The sequence below is a fragment of the Mastigoproctus giganteus genome, chromosome 5 (assembly GCF_048544385.1).
Source record: "Mastigoproctus giganteus isolate SK-2022 chromosome 5, ASM4854438v1, whole genome shotgun sequence".
Classification (NCBI taxonomy): Eukaryota; Metazoa; Arthropoda; class Arachnida; order Uropygi; family Thelyphonidae; genus Mastigoproctus; species Mastigoproctus giganteus.
The window spans coordinates 154263755-154284376 of NC_143579.1; the positions used below are offsets into that span (position 1 = coordinate 154263755).

The 20622-nt window shown below is 35.6% G+C and overlaps 1 protein-coding gene across 1 annotated transcript in view; it reads right to left on the minus strand.

Moving 5' to 3' along the window:
* The window catches only part of LOC150085776 (uncharacterized), a 1040408-nt gene that overhangs the window by 184105 nt on the left and 835681 nt on the right, over positions 1-20622 (minus strand). The gene's annotated exons all lie outside the window — the stretch shown is intronic.

Here is a 20622-nt window from a genome sequence, read left to right on the forward strand (position 1 = left end):
TAGTTTGGTCACAATGATGGCGATGTTGAAATAGTCATATGATAAATGCGAAATGCTGAAATTACCAAAAAAAAAAACTAATTTGCAGTTCCCAGAAGAAAAAAAAAAGTTATGCATAACCTGTTATAACAGGTTGTGCGTGACTTTTTGTTCACATGGTCGGAGAAAATTTGAAACCAAAATTTCCAAAAAAGACAATTTCAATAGATCCATACTGTGGAACTACTTTATGAGTTGTTCCATACTGCCTATTAATAGCATTATCACTAGTTGAGGCATATGATGTAAGAGAACAAGCTTATATATCATCAGCCAAAAAAAAAAAAAAAAAAAATTTCCCAATTCACCTATCCATTTGCTCCAAAGGTTTTGTCCAGTTCTTCCTTGAATATATTTAAGCTATCAACTTCCATGACAAAAGATGTAAGTTTGTTCCAACAATCAACATTCTGCTGGCTAAAGGCAAATTTCTGCACTATCTATTCTTACAACTATCTTTCCTCAATTTCAATTTTTCCCCCCTCAGGTGCATAATCTAAACAAGAGAAAGAATTCCATCAGCATTGAGCTTGCTCAAACCATTCAAGGCCTGGCCTTAAACTCCTCAATCAGATCACCTCACAGGTTCCTAGTCTCCGATGCTGCAATTTGCAGCACTTAAGTCTTTCTTGGTAAGAGCAACCATTTGTTCTCTCACCAATCTTGTTGCCCTTCAGTATACTTATTGCAGAGCTCTACATCCTTCATAAAATGAGGTCTCCAGACTCAAGTGCAGTACTCAAGGTGTGGCCTGACTACTGCCTTATAAAAAAGGGATAATCACCTCCTTATTTTTGATTGCAAAATTTGTATACATCATTGACAAGACCCCATGAGTTGTTCTGGCAGACTATCTGCACTGTTCAGAAAACTTCATATCTGGCTGCATAATTACCACCAGGTCTATTTCATTCTGTGCTACCCTAAGAGTAGTACTGCACAGTTGTTATGTCACTCTGAGGTTACCGCTACTCATATGCAGCACAGGCAGTTCTCGCTTTACGAGTTCCCGGGTTTACGGTTTTTTTTTTCCTTTTTCCCCCAAGTATCAACAAAATCGAAAATATGAACGTTAATTGCAAAAAATGAATGTTAAACATTCATAAATACCGCATTTCAAACCACCCGCGTAGCTATACAATACAGTATACCCCACTTTACGATATTAATCCATTACCATCACATCGCGAAAATATCGTAATGTGAACCTAATAACACGCTGTTCGGTAATTCATTCCACGACTTTGGAAGTTGAAAGTTTTGCTTACAACTCCCTAAAAGGTTGTTTTTATAGATAAATTGTAACCAACTTCAAAAATCAAACACACTACACTTTCATCATTATAATATGTTATAAGAACCAATTATGAACAGCTTTGTGATATTTTTCTAAAGCACATTTCTGGAAGTCAAGACCATAAAACAATAAAAACAATTTGCACTTTCCGGTTTATTGGGCTTTTTTGTTACTGCATTTGTAAAAATACCAATAGCTGAAATTGTGTGGGTTTTTACGTTATTATGGTGAAATGTGTTTGCCCTTTACTGAAATCTTCAATCGTAAGAAAAACAAATAAATTTTTAGAATCTTCTCTTCATTTTTTTTTTTTTAAGCTTTGTAAACTTGTTACTCCATGCAAATCATGTTAGTTACAAAATGTGCATTCTGTTAAAAAATGCTTATGTATGCTACTGAAATTTATGGAGAAAAGAGAAGATTATCTTGGAAATAAACGTCTCTTGAAGCATTTCTGAAGATGACTCGTAGAACAAACCAACGAGTGCCGAGCCAATAATGAGTGATCAACGAGTGTGCTAGTCAATGATAAAGAATAAACATTCTTTAATATTTGTAAGTCATAAATAATTTCTTTATTATTATAATTTGCTTGATTTTACAGGCTATGATTTCATTTCTTTGGATAAATCAATCATTGGACATAAAACTATGTTTAAACATAAACTAATTAGCTAACTAATTTCATTGTTGATAACATAACCCCTATTTTTAGCATTGTGTTTATGGGAAATAAATTCCCGCTTTACGAGCGTGCGCTAGGAACGAATTAACACGTAAAGTCGATAACTACTTGTACTTAGCATTTTTCAATGTTAAACTGCAGTTGCCACCTCTCAGGCCACCTGACTGAGAGGTGGCAACCCTGCCAACCTTCATATCATCTGCAAACTTGGACATTAAGCCTGATATACCTTCATCAATATCATTGATAAATACAGAAAATAACAATAGGCCTAAAAACAAACCCTGGGGGAACTCCACTAATAACATTAGTCCACAGACAGCAATGTCCATTGATCACCACTCTGTCTTCTCCCACTCAACCATCCATTTAGTCATAGCAGCAACTTACCTTTAATGCCATATTGCTCCAATTTGCATAGTAGTCTTTGTATAGAACCATATGCAATACTATTAAAAGTTCATGAAATCCAAGTATATTCTCTTTTTCGGTGATTCCCCACTCCTCCTCCTCCTCCCTCTCTCTCTCTCTCTCAGCAACTCAGAATTTTTTTTTTTTTTTATGCTGGTGCAGCAAAAGCCTCAGGCTTCCTTGCACCACATATCTAATAATAATAAATAATATGATATCAAAATAATTTTTTGCAACTAGTTCTTTTGTGACCACAACACAGTATGCAATCAAAATGACGGACAAGGTTTCCCCTTAACAAACTCATGGTGTGTCCGAACTATAACTGCAGTCTTGTCTAGATGACCCTGCAATGCTTCTTCACCAGTAAATCTATTATCCCCCCCCCCAAATAGAAGATCAATAAACATGTCTGTATTTAATTGTGTCCCCCTTTGATCCCTCCTGTGTGAATTGGAGATACATTTGCACATCTTCGGTCTATGGGGATCTCTCCTCAATCTAAGCATGCTCTCATAATTATGGCTAAGGGTTTGCTTACTTCTTTTAATATAACTGGATAGATCCCATTCATCCCAGGTGCCTTTCTTGTTTAACATCAACAATTTCTCCACCACTTTGCTCTAAGTTATTACAAAATCATTTAGCTCCCTAGAGTGCAATAAGCTTCTGGCCTACACTTCTCTACAGAATTCTTCATGTCTGAACAAGAAAAAAAAATCATTTGGTTAATCAGCTACCCAGGGCCACCGCAAGTGGATAGGTGAGGTAAGTGTCACTTACGGGCAGCAGTTCAAGAGGGCGCCAAAATTTCTTTTGTTATTGTTTTCTGATTGGTTAACGCTTTATTAGTACTCAACATATAGGGCGGCAAATTTTATTTTGCTTACTGGCAGCACATAGGAACGCGGTGCTACTGCAACTACCTGAGCAGAATCATCAACAGTCGAACCAATGTGATTCATCCCCTTCCTTCTAGAATTTATATAAGTAAAGAAGTCTTTGCATCCTTTGCCAAAGATTTCTCATAATCTGCCTTTGCTTGCCTAACCTCCTTTATGATTTGATTACGAACTAGCTTATATCTACTATAGGCTTCTGTGTTGCCTGATAATTTATAAGCTTCCCATGCATTTTTCTTCTCTGCCACGAGTCTCATTAGTTAATCTGACATCCATTTAGGCCTAAACCTTGAACAGTGTTCTTTAGTTAATATGAAAAGACTAGTAGCTTCCAAGATTAATTCCTTGAATGATTCCCATTTAGAATTTGCTGTTGGTAACACATCGAGCCCATACTCACCACATGTGAGCCCCTGGGGATAATATCCAATAAATCCACAAAAGTCTTGCTTAGTGTGTAAGTGACCAACCCACAAGTTACAGTCAATATCTGGGAAGTTAAAATCCTCCCATTATAAGACATTATGATTTATTGGTCCACTATATTTCTCTGAACACTTGTTCGTTGTACTCATCACAGTCATTAGGGCTATAACCCAGGGACTCATATCTGGTGAGTATGGGCTTGGCACACCCAGGGTCTTGAGCTGGATATCATCATTCTTCTCTTTCTTGGTGATTCCCTTCTGTTTTTCTCTCTCTCAGGGTAACTCAGATTTTTTTTTTTTTGGCTGGTGCAACATAAGCCTCAGACTTCCTTACACCATATGGCTGATGATAATAATAATAATAAAACACTTCTACTCTCATTTTTGGTTTCCCAGTGCTTAGGTCACACCAAACTGATTCAACATTACACTGTTCACCCATGTAAATTGGATGCACTTCCTTAGCTGTTGTGTTTCTTTACTAACGCCAGAACCCCGCCCCCCCTTCCTATCCTTTCTTTAACATCATACTTCCCAAATTCTAGTTCTGCATTTCTTACATCTGTGTGACACCATGCCTCTGATATCCCAACAATATCTGGTCCTTGATGTCCTGACCAGCACTTCAAATTCATCAAATTTATTTACTATACTCTTAGCATTGGTGTACGTGGAAGTATACATTTTTTATACTCTTAGTCACCCCAGTTCTTACTCTTAGTCACCCTAACACAGCCCATGTATTTTCTTCTTCCATGATGACTCCCAGCATTTCTTGAAATTCTCAGCACCTTGCTTTCCAGGCTGCTACTCATTCCAATAGAAACAGTGCAAGAACTACTCATTCCTGATGTGGCTACTATTAATCACTGGATAAAGATGCATTGAGGGATCATCTAGACAAGACTACAATAATTCAGTCACAGCATGGGTCCCCCAGGGTTCGGTGTTGGGCCCACTGTTGTTTTGTATATTTATCAATGATATTGATGAAGGTATATCAGGCTTAATGTCGAAGTCTATGGATGATACAAAGGTCGGCAGATTTGTTAATGACAGTAATGGCAACGCGCTACTGAAACAGGATCTAGAAAATTTGGGCAGAAGCGCTGAGAAGTGGCAACTGAAGTTTAACATTGGCAAATGCAATGTACTGCATATGGGTAGAAATAACCAGAGGAAAACATACCAACTGTGTGACGCTACACTTAGGATGGTAAAAAATGAAAAAGTGCTGGGAGTAATTGTGCAGTCAGATATGAAGTTTTCTGAACAATGCAGACAGGCTGCCAGAGCAAGTCAAGGGGTATTGTCAATGACATACAGAAATTTTGCTAGTAGAGAAAAGGAGGTGATTGATTATCCCTTTGTATAAGGCAATGGTCAGGCCACACCTTGAATATTGTGTACAGATCTGGAGGCCTCATTTTAGGAAGGATGTAGAGCTGCTTGAGCATGTACAGAGAAGGGCAACAAGATTAGTGAGGGGAGCAAAGGGGTCCTCCTTCCAAGAAAGGCTTAAGTTCCACAAATTGCAGCAGCTAGAGACTAAGCACCTGTGAGGTGATCGGATTCAGGTATATAAGGCCTTGAATGGGTTGAGCACAGATTGCTCAGATTATGAACCTGATGGGGGTGTAAATTCGAATTGAGGAAAGACAGTTATAGAATAGATGTGCGGAAATTTGCCTTTAGCCAGCAGGTGGTTAATTGCTGGAACAAGCTTCCATCTGTCATTGTGGAAATTGATAGCTTAAATAAATTCAAGGAGGAACAGGACAAACTTTTAGAGGGAATTGATGTGCGAAATTGTTAATGATTTTGGCTGATGCTACATTGTGTGTGATTTGATTTTTAGGAGCATTAGCAACTAAGACCATATTGCTCCAGGATATGCGATGGTCATTTCTTGACCTTTCCGCATCCTCCGTATTTGGTGGTGACGGGCTCGAACCCCTGTCTAATCAAGAAGCGTGTGCTATGCACTGCTGCTCCTTCCCACCTGGCTACGGAGGCTCTGCTGATGCTACATTAGCTCATACACTTGCTTCCTTGCATCACAAGCCTCCATTACCTACTACTGCTTCTAGTCTGGGAAGCTAGTAGTTTCCCGACCCACCTAATGCTGCCTTGATAGCATCAGCAAATATTCTTGCACCCTTTCTATTTTAAGTGTATCCCATCCCTGTAGAAAATAATGTCTCTAAAAAGAGAAGTATAATATGTTACTTAATATTATTTCACCCTCTCTCTCTCTCTCTCCAAATAGCTGTTTTGATCCTTACTGGTAGGACCCACCTAATCAGTACAGCATTTGACATTAGTGATGGTTTAATTTACAAGATGAGAGACAAAAGGTGTAAAAACTGATTAATTAAATTCAGATTAATAGATTTAGATTATAAGTTCTGCAAATTGCAGTAGCTAGAGACTAAGCACCTGCAAGGTGATCTGACTGAGCTGTATAAACCTTCTCTGATATAAGGAAAGCATAATTTGCTAGTGCCATATCTAAATTTAAATTATCATCATCATCTCAAAGCTTCTATGCCTGCTAAGTACAGCAGACTCTCGATTTACTGGGATCAGTTTAATCTAGAAGCGGATTAACCGAGACACTTCAAGACTCCGAATTAAAAAGAAAAGAAAAAAAAAAAAAAAAAAAACAACCAAAAATCATAAAATTCAAGTAATAACTAGAATAGGTATAAACAGATGTTTTGCAAGTCGTAAATAAGCGGCAGCTTTATAAGTCATCACTGGGAGATTAATGTACCAATAACCTTGAAACTCCTGCTGTCTTCATACCCGCTACTCAAAAAAAAAAAAAAAAAAGTTTAGCTTGTTTTAGTGCGTCGCGTCGATTGTTGCATTCTGTTGCACTGCAAAAAGACAAATTTTGTTTTATTTATATCAGGCATGTCGAAAATTCTTTTATAGTAAATATATATACACAGGGTGTCTCAAAAATACACAGCATAACTTCAGGAATGAGTTCCTCATATGTAGACAATAAAAATATTTTATATCAACATAGTTCCGGAAATGCTTGGTTCCTGAGTTATTAACCGGAATGTCTTATCTCCCGCAGGTGATCACAAGGTACTGGCAGAATCTCGTGGTTTTCCATTCCGACCATGTACTCAAATCAGGAGCAAGCGGATATACGGTTTGGCGGACGGCAATGCTCTGGAGGCTCATTGTTTGTACCACAAAAGGTTCCCAGAATGAAGATGTCCAGACAGGAAAACGTTTGAAGGTATCCATTGCCACCTTTGTGAACTTGGGACCCTTACACCTCGTGTTGCTGACAGAGGATGACCAAGATCTATGACTCCTGAAGTAGAGGGGGGTGGAACAACTGCCTGGCCTCCACGCTCCCTGATTTAAACCCACTAGATTTCTTCTTGTGGGGTCATTTAAAGTCATTGGTGTATTCGACTCCGGTAGCTGATGTGGAAACTCTGCAATCGAATTGTGGCAGGTTGTGAGACAATACGAAACATGCCAGGAATTTGGCATCGTCTTCGCGAGTCCATGAGACATCGATGTGAGGCCTGTATTCAGGCAGAAGGTGGACATTTTGAACAATTACTATAACATGATGTGAACAGTTAAGTGTTATAGACAGACCTTCAAAACTCGGAAACCAAGCATTTCTGGAACTATGTTGATATAAAATATTTTTATTTTCTATGTATGAGGAACTCATTCCTGAAGTTATGCCGTGTATTTTTGAGACACCTTGTATAAATTATTATAAAATAATAATATATATATTTGCTATAAATTTTAGTTTCATCTCTTAAATTTTGAAATTTTTTCTTTTTCTAAGAAATCTGGTCGTTGGTGTGCAATGCATGTACGAATAGCTTGGGAAATATATCACCATCAGCAGAAACAGCAGCAAGCTGAAGTTCACAAACCTGGAGGCCCTCCTTCTGTAGCAGCTGTAGCTGCAGCAGCTGCTGCTGCCAAACCAACAGCAGATCTCCTGAGGCCTCCAAGTCATTTATTTGCATCTCTACCCAGACCACATGATTTGTCATTTTCTTCATCATTTCTATGTATGAGGAACTCAATCCTGAAGTTATGCCACGTATTTTTGAGATACCCTATATATATATATATATATATATTTATTTTATTTTTTTTTAGAAATAGCAAAAATGATGGGTAAATGCAAAAGTGTTGCTCTTTCAGTTAAACAAACACTTGAAATTATTCAAAATTTTGAAAAGGGTGCATCCGTTAAATCTTTAATGAACCATTATAATGTTTTTTACATGTTGCATATGGTTGGTGACCAAACCATATGCAACATGTAAAAAATAAAGGGAAGCTATTATATTTAAAATCGACATAGCCAAGGATAAAGGGGAAGCATCATATCAGACACGCAAGTAATATGTGGCAAGTTTTTATCTATTGCCATATTTTTTTATGTAGGTTGCTGAACATTTTTCGATAGTCCTATCAACAGTAAGTCCCCGACTTACGCAACTACGGATTTACATAAATTTTTTTTCACTCAATTTTTTTTTTTTTTTTTTTTTTTAGGATTGTAAAATTTAAAACAACGACAAAAAATAATAATAGGAAGCAATCAATAACGACGCTCACGGCACACACACATTGCACAAGTGAGATACGGAGTGACAAGCAAAAATATAGGAAAGAAGATTCTTACAATTTATTTGTTGTTTTTGTTTTATGTAACTCAACATTTCAGTGAAAGGACACACATTTCACTATAATAACGTAAAAACCCATAGAATTCCAACTATTGGTGTTATCGCAAATGCAACAGGATCGAGTTTACTACCCGTTTATAATTAGATGCGCGAACAGAAAAGCCCAATAACACGGAAAATGCAAATTGGTTTTATTGTTTTATGGTAGCAACCTCCAGAAATGTGCTTTAGTAAAATGTGAGCTCATGCGGGGGTGATATAGTGAGTTTGAGTTTAACCCTGTGAAGTTCTTTACAGAAAATTTCTTTTTGACCGTTATCATGGTCCCGACTAAGAGAATAAGGCCAGAAACACACTACTATCACTTCACGAGACTTCACTTGTATACATCATCATCAGCCATTTTCAATCCACTGCAGGATGAAGGCCTCTCCAGCAACTTTCCAGTTCCTTCTGTTTTGAGCACTGGCCATCCATTTACCTACCCACAAACTCATGAATTTCATCTATCCATCTCCGCCTTTGTCTTCCAGGTTTTCTTCTAGCTCCTCTTGGGTACCATTCTGTTATTTTCTTAGTCCATCTGTCATCATGTCTTCGAGCTATGTGTCCTGCCCAAGACCATTTTAGTTCTTTAGTTTTGATAAGAATGTCCTTTACTTGAGTTTGCTGCCTAATCCATGTGTTTCTCTTCTTATCTAACAGTCTGATTCCCAGTATAATTCGTTCCATTCTTCGCTGTGTAGTTCTCAGCTCCTCTTCCATTCTTTTGGTGAGTGCCCAAGTTTCACTTCCATAAGTCATGGTGGGGAGTATACATTGATTCATTATTTTACGTTTCAGACAAACTGGGATATTGCTCTTCAGTATGTGACTATATTTCCTGAATGCTATCCATCCAAAATTTATTCTTCTCTTGACTTCCAGCCATTTATTATTACAGCTAATAACTTGTCCCAGATAAGTATACGACTCCACCTTTTCAATTACTGCTCCTTCAATCATTATTTCCCTTTCCGTGGCATACGTGTTTATCATTACTTTTGTTTTAGCCATATCCATCTTTAGTTCAAAATCCTTACTAACTGTGCATAACTGATTAAGATTGTCCTCTAATTCTTTGGGATCGTGGCTTATGACCACAATGTCATCTGCAAATCGTAAATGGTTTAGGTACTCTCCGTTCACATTGACTTCTTTCTGCGACCAGTCTAATCTTTTGAAAGCTTCCTCAAGGGCAGCAGTAAACAGCTTCGGAGATATTGTGTCTCCTTTCTCGATTTTAAATTTCCTACTATCTTTGTCTAGTCTAATAAAGGAGGTAGCACTCTCATATATTTTCTTCAAAATCATAATATATGGGGTATCTATGCCTTGTCTTTCCAGTGCCCGAAACATTGCCTTATGCTGTATGGAGTCAAATGCCTTTTCATAATCCACAAATGCCAGGCATAATGGTGTTTTATATTCATTTGCTTTCTCCATTAGCTGTGATATTACGTGAAGGTGATCCATAATTGAGAATCCTGTCCTAAAGCCAGCTTGCTCTTTCGGTTGATCCTCATCAAGTATTCTTTCTAATCTGTTAGTAATTACCCTTGTGAAAAACTTGTAGATGTGGGATAACAAGCTAATTGGTCTATAATTTCCAATTTCTGATTTATCTCCTTTCTTATGCAACAAAACTATGATTGCATTATTCCACTGCTTAGGCATCACACCTTTTCTAATGCACTTTGTGAAGAGTCTTGCCAGTTTTTGTGTTATGTCTCTTCCTCCCAAGTTTATCAACTCTACGGTAACTTCATCTTTCCCTGGGGCTTTGCGATTCTTCATTTTCTTCAATGCATGTTCTACATCATCAGGAAGAATATCGGGTATGTCGTATGAGTTGCTACTTTGCAATCCATCTTCCCCACTGCTGGTATCATTCCCTTGCTCCTTGTATAATTCTCTATAGTAGTCTTCTGCTATTTGAATTATGCCTTCTCTGCAGTTTATAAGTACACCATCGCTATTCTTCAGTTTCAGTATCATTTGTCTTTCTGTATTACTGCTCATGGCTGCTGATTTAAATCCTTTGTTTTCCCTTAATGCTTGTTCTACTTTTCTTGTGTTAAATCTTCTTATGTCCTCTCTGAGTCTCTTTCTAATGGCTTTGCATAACTCAGTATACTCAATTTTCTCCCTGTCAGTGTTTTTCTTGCTCTTCATTTGTCGTCTTCGGTTCATCATGACAAGTGTTTCTTGACTAATTTTTTCTTCTTTGGATTTCTTGGGCTTTATCACTTTCAGAAAGTTGTAATATTCCTCGTCGATATCTTAGTCCTGAGCAGGCTGCAGAAGCTCAAACTTGTTCTTAAGTTCCAGTACATACTGCTTTTTCTCCTCCTCTGTTATCTCAAAGACCTTTGTATTATTTACTCGAGTCAGTTTTTTCCTTTCCTACATCTATATCAAGTGTACATCTTACCATTCTGTGATCACTTTCAACATTTACCTTATTCAGGATGGTAACATCATTCACAATATATCTTCTGTTAGTGATGATGAAGTCGATTTCATTAGTTGTTAATCCATTTGGACTCTTCCATGTCCACTTTCTGTTCACCCTTTTCTTGAAAAAAAGTTCATTACTGACAAGTCCTTGAGATTCTGCAAATTCCACAAGTCTTTCACCTCTTTTATTTCTTTCACCAATTCCAAAATTTCCTATATTTCTTCTTTCTGCGCTGTTTTGCTGTTTTACATATCAAACGTTAAATGTGTGGGAGCTATATTTACTGATTAGTTTAACACACTTATGCAGTGTTGTGATTGGCTGTATTCACAAGATAACACGTCGGGCTTCAAGACCGAATGACATTGTCAGGAGCTCAGATTTTTCTGTTCGAACAGAAATTTGATTAGGTGTGACTGCGTGACAAGAGGGAAATGGAGGAAATGCTAATAGAAAATTAAATTTTAAGTAAATAATGCTGTTTTGAGAGCACAAATAAGAATATCCAAAAACAAATAACAACAACATCAAGAACGTTGCTCCTGTGCCTACATCCTCCTGGCACTTTGCCGTCCCGGGGTTGTTTCCTTATGGAAATAAACAGATAATAATAATAATAATAATTCTGAAGCACCCTCCACTTCGACCAGCTACTCGGCGTACTGACCGCAAATGTCCGGTCACAGAGACGCTCAAAAATGATCAAAGGAGGAAAATAGAGCAGCAGTATTACAATTAACAAATTTAGAGGACGAACAAGTCGATCATTTCAATTTGCACAATTCATAACAATTCTTACAAGTTCAATTTTTAGGGTTGAGAAGTAGTTTTTTGTTGTTATTAAATTTCATTAAAAATTTGTTTGGTATTTTGACAGAATAAATCCTTATTCAAAATTAAACTTGCAGTATTTCAACTTTCCTTAACTAATTTTCCTTAGTGCTGGTTGAATTTCGAAATTGCATATTTTGTCCTTGAACATCTGGTTAGTATGGGCTTGGCACACCCAGGGTCTTGAGCTGGATATCATCATTCTTCTCTTTCTTTCTTGGTGATTCCTTTTTGCTTTTCTCTCTCTCTGGGTAATTCATTTTATTTTTTTTTTTATTTTTTTTTTGGCTGGTGCAGCATAAGCCTCAGGCTTCCTTGCACCATATAGCTAATAATAATAATAACGTCATCCTCAATTGGATTATAAGGAAATTAAATTCTTTTTGATTCATCCGTAAGTACATCTTGAAACGATTTTCATCTTCTAAGTCCTGCAATAAATGATGGAATTTGTCCTTTTTTGTTCTCTTCCAGTTTATTTCATGTATCCATTGCGTACTCTCTTTTTGTTTTCTCGGCTATAAGGAAAGCGCATGCACTTTCTAAATCTTCTTCAAAATCTGAAGAGGAGGATGAACTGTGGAAATTCATTTCGCTTCAGCTTTCCTTAAAGAGAACGACACATATACAGCGTTACAGTAGGGTTGCCCTTTGAAATTGTAATAAAATTGCCAAATATCCCTTTTTTAAAATTTGAAATGGGGAATTTGAAAAAAGCAGAAATCGTAAAACACCCTGTTGAAATGATTATTTAGGAAGAAAGAATTAAATGACGATAAAGTTGTTGAAATGCACCCTTAAAGACTCAAAAAACAACATTCTATCCTATTTACAAAGAGGGTTATAGAATATTTATATTATGTTTACTTTGTAACCTTTTACATTCTATTTGATTTCTTTTTTATTGCATTGTAATGTTGTAAGGTTCAGGCAACAAACTTTTTTTTTTAATTTAAAATTCAGAGTGTGAATATCGATTTGCTATATGAAGAATATGTTCTGTTGAAATCAATCCATAAAAATATTGAGACAAAAGACCTCAAAAATACCACAGGTATTTGGATAAAATTTTTAAATGTATAAGAAGTATGTAATACAGAAAAAAATATAAATTTTGTTTTTGCTTTGCCTCACTCAAATGCAATTAGTGAACGAGTATTTAGCTCAATATTTAATGCATGGAAAAAGGATAGAAATAAATTAGCCCTAAAGAATGCTGAAGGAGAACTTTTGGTGAAAACCAATCATAATATGTCATGCAAAGAATTTTACACATGTTATTATTATTAGCCATATGGTGCAAGGAAGCCTGAGGCTTATGCTGCAACAGTCAAAAAAAAAAAAAAAAAAATTTCCGAGTTACCCTGAGAGAGAGAGAGAGAGAGAGAGAGAGAGAGAGAGAGAGAGAGAGAGAGAGAGAGAGAGAGAGGGGAATCACCAAGAAAGAGAAGAATAATGATATCCAGCTCAGGACACTGGGTGTGCCAAGTCCATACTCACGAGATGTGAGCCCCTAAAAAATGAAAAACTGCTAAAGAAAATTTGCTCAAATGAAAAGTATTGTGAGGTAAATATTTTATTTTTGATTAAATAAATCAGGTTTATTGAATGTGTATTGTTAACAGTTATGTAAAACATTTGATGTTAATATTTATAAAAGTTTCCTTTAGTGTTTATAACTCTTGCAATAAAATTTTCCGAATTAAAGCAAGGGCTATAATTTGGTTAATTTTATTAAAATTTTACTAATTTTGCATTCCATGAACTCTTGTAAAAATCAACAAAATATAGAAATAAAATATTTGTTATTAAATTTTTATTATTATTATTTTTTTTTTTTAGATATAATTCGAGTACCCCAAAACGAGGAATGAATACCCCAAACATAAGCATGAGTATCCCGAGATCAGATCTGGTCACCCTACGTTACAGTGACGCTTCTCCTACCGACTTCACAATTTATACTAAGCAGTGACATGACGAGAGGTCCGTGATGTGATAATAGTGTGTTTCTGCCTTAAGTGACAGTGGTACTAGTAAATTTACCAACAAAAGGGGAGCAATCGATTTGGATCAGAAAATTAAAATAAATAAGGATGTATGAAAATGGTCAAACATTAACAAGTGTCACACTGATTCAGATTTGTCAATAATAATATAGTAGCAATATGTTATTAGTCATTCCTGAGTCACGTAAAACCGACGAAGTAAGAAGTCCTGGAACATATATCTTACGTATGTCAGGGACTTCTGTATTTTTGGATTAACTGGGAAATCGATTATCCGGAATTTGTTTTTTACCATCTATCCCAGAAAATCGAGAGTCTGCTGTACTAGTTTATTCTCAAACTTCAGCATACAACAATCTCTTCCATGAAAATTCTAAATACCATAAACTCCCACAAAAATCAATATACTGTATTCCAAAAATTTTATTCCTTTATTTTAGTATAAATTACAAAATCAGTTATTTTGGCTATTAAATTATAAATTTTGTTTTTGTCTATGATGCCTTTATCGGTAATTAATTATTTTATTTATCACTACATTATTAAATTTATTCATCTTAATTTTCAAACTAACAGTAGTTTAATTTTTAAAAGGAGGGAAAAAACTGTTTGAGAAATCTTGAGGTATCAGGATATATTCAATGCAAAGAATTCATTTGTTTTAATCTGCATAATTCTTAGAAGTACAGAATCACTGAAGAAGTCTTGTTTCTTTTTTGACACTGAGTTCAACACTTTCTGTGTTTGGTTTTTAGATTATGTTTATTTCCCCATATAAGTATATTGTAGAACATGATAACAAAAACTTTGTCCACCAGTAAACTGTATTCATTTCTTAAACATCAATTTTGTTCTTTCAGCCAAAAGTTGATCAATTGATAACTTTTCAAACTAATTTTTAAATCAAAATCAACAAAAGATCTGAATCAATATTTCCTTTTTATCTATTCAATATCTGCAATGAGAATCTGTATCATCATCATCACGAAACATTCTCTGAATATTGTACATACATTTTAGGATTTCAGTTATATTGGTTTTGGTACACTGATCTATTCAAAATTCATTTTCTTCTAGAAATTCATGATGAGTACTGAAATATTTAGCCTGGACTAGCTGTTTTCCAAAAATCTTTCTAGAAATGAAAAACTTTGTCATGCCATAGTTCAACTGGTATTGCATGTTTAAGTGTTAAACGGAATTCACTAATCTTCAAATAAATGTAAATAAGATAGATTCTGCAGCCAAAATTATTTAAGTATAGACACATAGGAAAACAATTATGTTACATGAGAGCCATCTAAACTTGGTATATATCAATGGGCAATTCTGCACACCACCTGTTTCTTCAAAAGCGCTTTAAATTTTCTGGAATTTGGCCTTGATTTTATGGAATTCACTATTTAATAACTTTCAGTTTTGCACTGAAAGTTATTAAATTTACTGAAAGGGTGGTTCAGAACTGTTTTTATGAGTGAGGAGGGATGACAGAACAATGATGACAGACTGTATGTGACCGACAAACAACTGAATATTAACCTCAAATTTAGTTTGAATTTTTAACAAGCTTTTATATAATGTACCTACAACACAAACAGATATCATAAAACTTAATATCTCTACTTGTTCCAGTTTACATTTCCAAATCCCTTTGTATCTGTTCCAATTTATTTTGAAGACACTTTCAATCTCCCCTCCTGGACTCACCACTGATTCAGTGCAGTGTACAACACTTCCATCAGGTATGTATTTTACTGCCTGAAGGTCTTTACAAGTGCTACAATAAGTGCAAGAAACAGTTGATGAAACATAATTTAGTTTGAGTTACAAATACAATAGCAAGGAGATCAATCTATTTAGTGGAACTGAAGATATCCAATTGTTCTCTTTGACAATATAGTAAATTTGATATTTGTTACTTATTTGGAGAAGGCTGGGTTTAAATCCCCTTCAGAGAATGGAGGAATTTTTAAAGACCTCAATCAGGGGGTATAATCTCAATTAGGCTAAATTCAGGCAGAAGTAGTAGGGGTTTTCTCCATAAACTGTTCTTGGTTTTTCAACTAGCAGAACATACAAAGTAGCCCATGAACACCACACACATATGCAGTTACTTATGCTACAACTAGGTATTTTTGTGCTTAGGGAAAAATATTAAATATGCACCCCTAACTACAATTATAGTATGTCCCCTAGCTGCATGCACCATGGACCATCATGCTCTTGACTCTGTTGCACCATGGGCAAGTGCCCTTTGTTTGCCCTGCTCATAATGTATAGACAAGATATAAGAACTAGTGCACTACGATAAAAACAATTAATATGTTAAACACAGTCCTCCAAACAAAAATCCAACTCCCTTATCCAGCTACACATTCTTTCAATCTTTTTTTTCTGCCCATTTTTAATCCTGATGTTAACTGAAGATTATGAAAACTCAAAAGTTACAGATGTTCTTCTGTTTCATATTTTTATAAACCAAATTTATGTTCACATTCGTTTGGAAAGAGATGTGTAGCTTCTATTTAATATCAATGACTTACCAGAATTTTGCTGGCAAGAATAAGGTGGTGATTACCCATTGTATAAGGGAAATGGTTAGACCACATCTTCAGTATTACATAAAGGTCTGGAAGCCTCATTTTAAGAAGGGTGTTGATCCACATAATGAAAGAGTTACAATGAGACTTCCAGACCTTTATGTAATACTCAAAAGTACCCTTTTGTTTCCTCTCCAAGAAAAACTTCAGTTTTGCAAACTGCAGTATCTAGAAATTAGGCAACTGCAAAGAGATCTGTTTGAGGTGCTTAAAGTTTTCAATGGGTACTTCTCTTACTGGACTAATGTTATTATTGAAGTCCCAAGGGGTTCAGTGCTGTGCTAATTATTGTTTTCAATATTTATTAATGATATTGATGGAAGGCATATTAAGTTTAATGTCTAAGTTTGCAAATGATACAAAGGATGGAGGGTGATTAATAATCATAATATGCTACTGCAACAAGGTCTAGAAAAATTAGACAGATGAACAGAGAAGTGCAACAGATGTTTAACACTGATAACTGCAAGGAGCTGGATATGGGTAACAGTAATATCAGAATGACATACCAGCTGTGTGTGCCACACTTAGGGTAGCGGAGAACAAAAAAATATAATGGGTAATTGTGCAGTCAGACACGAAATTTCCTGAACAGTGTGCCAACATGCTGTCAGGATGGCTCATGGGGTTTTGTTAATAATATGCAGGGATACAGAGATGATTATCCCATTGTATAAGGCAAAGGTTAAGCCACATCTTGAATATTTTGTTATTATTATTATTAACTATATGGTGCAAGGAAGCCTGAGGCTTATGCTACACCAGCCAAAAAAAAAATTCCTGAGTTACCCTGAGAGAGAGAGAGAGAGAGAGAGAGAGAGAGAGAGAGAAAATAGAAGGGAATCACCAAGAGATTGGTGATTCCCTTCACCAATTGATTGGTGATTGGGAAAGAGAAGAATGATAATATCCAGTTCAGGACCCTGGGTGTGCCAAGCCCATACTCACCAGGTGTCAGCCCCTGGGGTTAACTACATATACATCTGAAGGCTTCATTTTGGGAAGGGCGTTGATCTGTTGGAATGAGTGTAGACAACAAGATTAATGAGGAGAACAAAAAAGGTACTCTTATTATGAAAGGCTTCAGATATGCAAATTGTCTGAAGACTAGGTATCTGAAAGGAGATTTGATTGCGGTGTTTAAGGTTTTGGATGATTTGAGTACACTAAATACTGATGGCACCCTTTCTCTTGCTTAGGTAACACACATATGGGGGACATAAATTTAAATTGAGGAAAGATGGTCGGAAAACAGATGTGTGGAAATTTGCTTTCAGCCAGCAGGTAATTGACTTTTTGAAAGAAAAAAAAAAAAAAACTTCCATCTGGTGCTGTGGAAGTGGGTAGTTTGAATAAATTTAAGGAGGAACTAGACAAATTATTACAGGAGTTGGACAGGCGATGAGAAAAGGCTTTTATTTTTTCCTGTGCATTATCATTCTCATTATATGCTTTAGATATGAGAATGGATGTACATACCTGCAATTTTAAATAAATCAAAATCTGTAAAACTTGAATGTTTGATTTCTGACACACTGAAATGTTTCCTCAAAATTTATAATTAATGGGCATCATAAGATGCAATGAGTATATTCAGCGCCATTGTAAAATGCGATAAACTATATATTAAAGTTATCCGAGGGATCCCCCCCCCCAAGCTCAGAGTAATGTGAATTTAATTCATGCCTGAAAATAATACTTTCTATCAATGGGAAATTACAAAAAATATATAAATAAATGAATAAAATGTGAATGGCAGCTATTTGAATGAACAATTATTTGAATAATCAGTTTACATTTTTCAAGAAATTTGTCCACACTATTTATTTTTTTTCACTCAAACTGAGATACACAGGCAGGAGGCATTATATTATTCGAAAAATACCAACAATTCCTTTTAAAAAAAAAAAAAAAAAAAAAAGTTCTTGTTTATACTCCGGCATGACCACCAGTCAGTGGAGTTTACAATAAATCATCAATACAAACATTAATTGTATTTAGCAGTCATGGGCTTGAACTCCAGTCCACTCAAAGAGTGCGTGCTATTGCACTCTCACTCCTGACACTCAGCTACATCAAAAGGACTACTTACATGTATATTAAAAAAATATCACAGTGCCTTAACATTAACTACTTAGTTGATCTAAACCAGGAGTGGCCAACTTAATATGTGATGCGATCTACTTTTTTCCTTCAAAATGCGCTGCGATCTACCATCTCAAAAATTTCATTGCACAAATCGAGGGATGACTTTATATTTAAAATTCGTCATGATCAACCTAAATTAAATCCGCGATCGACTTGTTGGCCACCCCTGATCTAAACTAATGTACTGCCCACATAAGATTTAAAGTGCTCCTAACATTTACCACCACACTTTCTAAAGTAATCTCAATGAAGTAAAATTTTCCAAAATATTTTATTACTGAATTAAAGATAGGAAAAATAAAATAATCAAAATTTAACCTTCAGTGGGTAATTTATTCAATCAATAAATTCTCTTCCTTGTGACATGCTTTTTTTATTTATTTATATCCTTCATTATATCGCTTCATTTGATTTTTTTGTCAAAGGAATAAATTAAAAAAATAAAAAATGCCTAAGTCTGGATTTGATAACATATACTGACATACATGAAACTGTTTTATTCATCACACCTCTCATTCAAATGTTATCATGTAGCTTATAACATCCCCATCCTCATTCGCAATGGCAGTTAGTCATGATGCATATACATCAATTACTTAATTTTGTATTTAAAAATTAGTTCATGAAATAAATAAAGTCATAAATATGATTCCAGATTGATTCTTTTCAAATGATGTACGATTTACCTTTTTAGATGCAAAAGAAGGCCAACATCATGAATAAACAGATATATTCGTGGGCAGTTTTGATAATGTATAATAAAATGAGAGAATGGCTAAGGTAAAGAAAGCCTGCACGAGAAGCACGCAAAAGTTCGATGAAATTTACTGGTAAAAGTACTTTGCCTCAACGGCATTTGTATTGTTGATCGCTCGGTAAAGAGACGGTGGATGTTATCGGTCTGGAGTAGAAGTTGAATCCCACGGGAGCTTGAAACCCTCCTGAAGTGGAGGGGGAGTAACCTGACCTTTTTTCTTTAGAATCACTAATTGAATTAACTAATTGAATCCTGAACAGAGTCATACTGGAAGTTCTGGCATCGTAAAAAATGTTCGCAACGTAGTTTCACCGGTAAACTTTTTCGACATTTGCCGTGCTTCTCATGTGGGCTTCTTCTGCCTTTTTTTTTTTTTTTTTTTTTTCCCCCCTTAATAATTTATCCACTAGTCCACCAGTGATTCTAAAGAAAAAAGGTCAGGTTACCCCCTCCACTTCGGGAGGGTTTCAATCTCCCATGGGATTCAATTTCTACTCGTGACTGATAACACCCACTGTCTGTTTACCGAGCGAGCAACAATACAAATGCCGTTGCGGCAAAGTACTTTTACCGGTAAATTTCTTAGAACTTTTGCATACTTCTCGTGCAGGCTTTCTTTACCTTTGCCAAATGAGAGAATTAATGAAAGTTGACCGTAACTGTCCCCTTTCTTTTCAAATGAATGCATTTGAAAAGCATATATTTAATGCATACTCTCTTATATTTTATTTTATTAAAAAAAAAAACATAAGATACATAAATGAGGGTCTCAAACTTAATACAATAATTTTATTTCTTTTTAGCTTTCAAAATGTTAAAGATCACCATTCTTGGTGCTCATGTTTATTATCATACTTTAATTGATTTCCCTTCCATCTATATAGCATTGGTTATTTGCACATTGTATGAATTTTTTTTTTTTTTGGTGGTGGTGGAGATGCACACACAGTGTGGAAAAATAACAAAACTATATAGTGTTTCTTTAAAAAACAAATACTGAAATTAAAATTTGAAACTGAAATATTTTTAAATAAGTCCAACATATTATACATTACGTATATGTCAAAATAAAACTTAAGCAGATGTGCTGGGAAGTGGTAATTGAAGGTTAATATTTATAAATGCAAGGAACTTCATAGGGAGAGCAGTAATCCAAGATTAACGCACCAGCTCGGTGGGACCACACTCAGGGCAGTGGAGAATGAAAAAACCTGGGGGTAATTATGCAGTCGGATAGGATCAGTGTGAACAGGTTACCAAGGCATCTTATGGGGGGTTTGTCAATGATATACAAGAATTTTGCCTGCAGGGATAAGGAGGT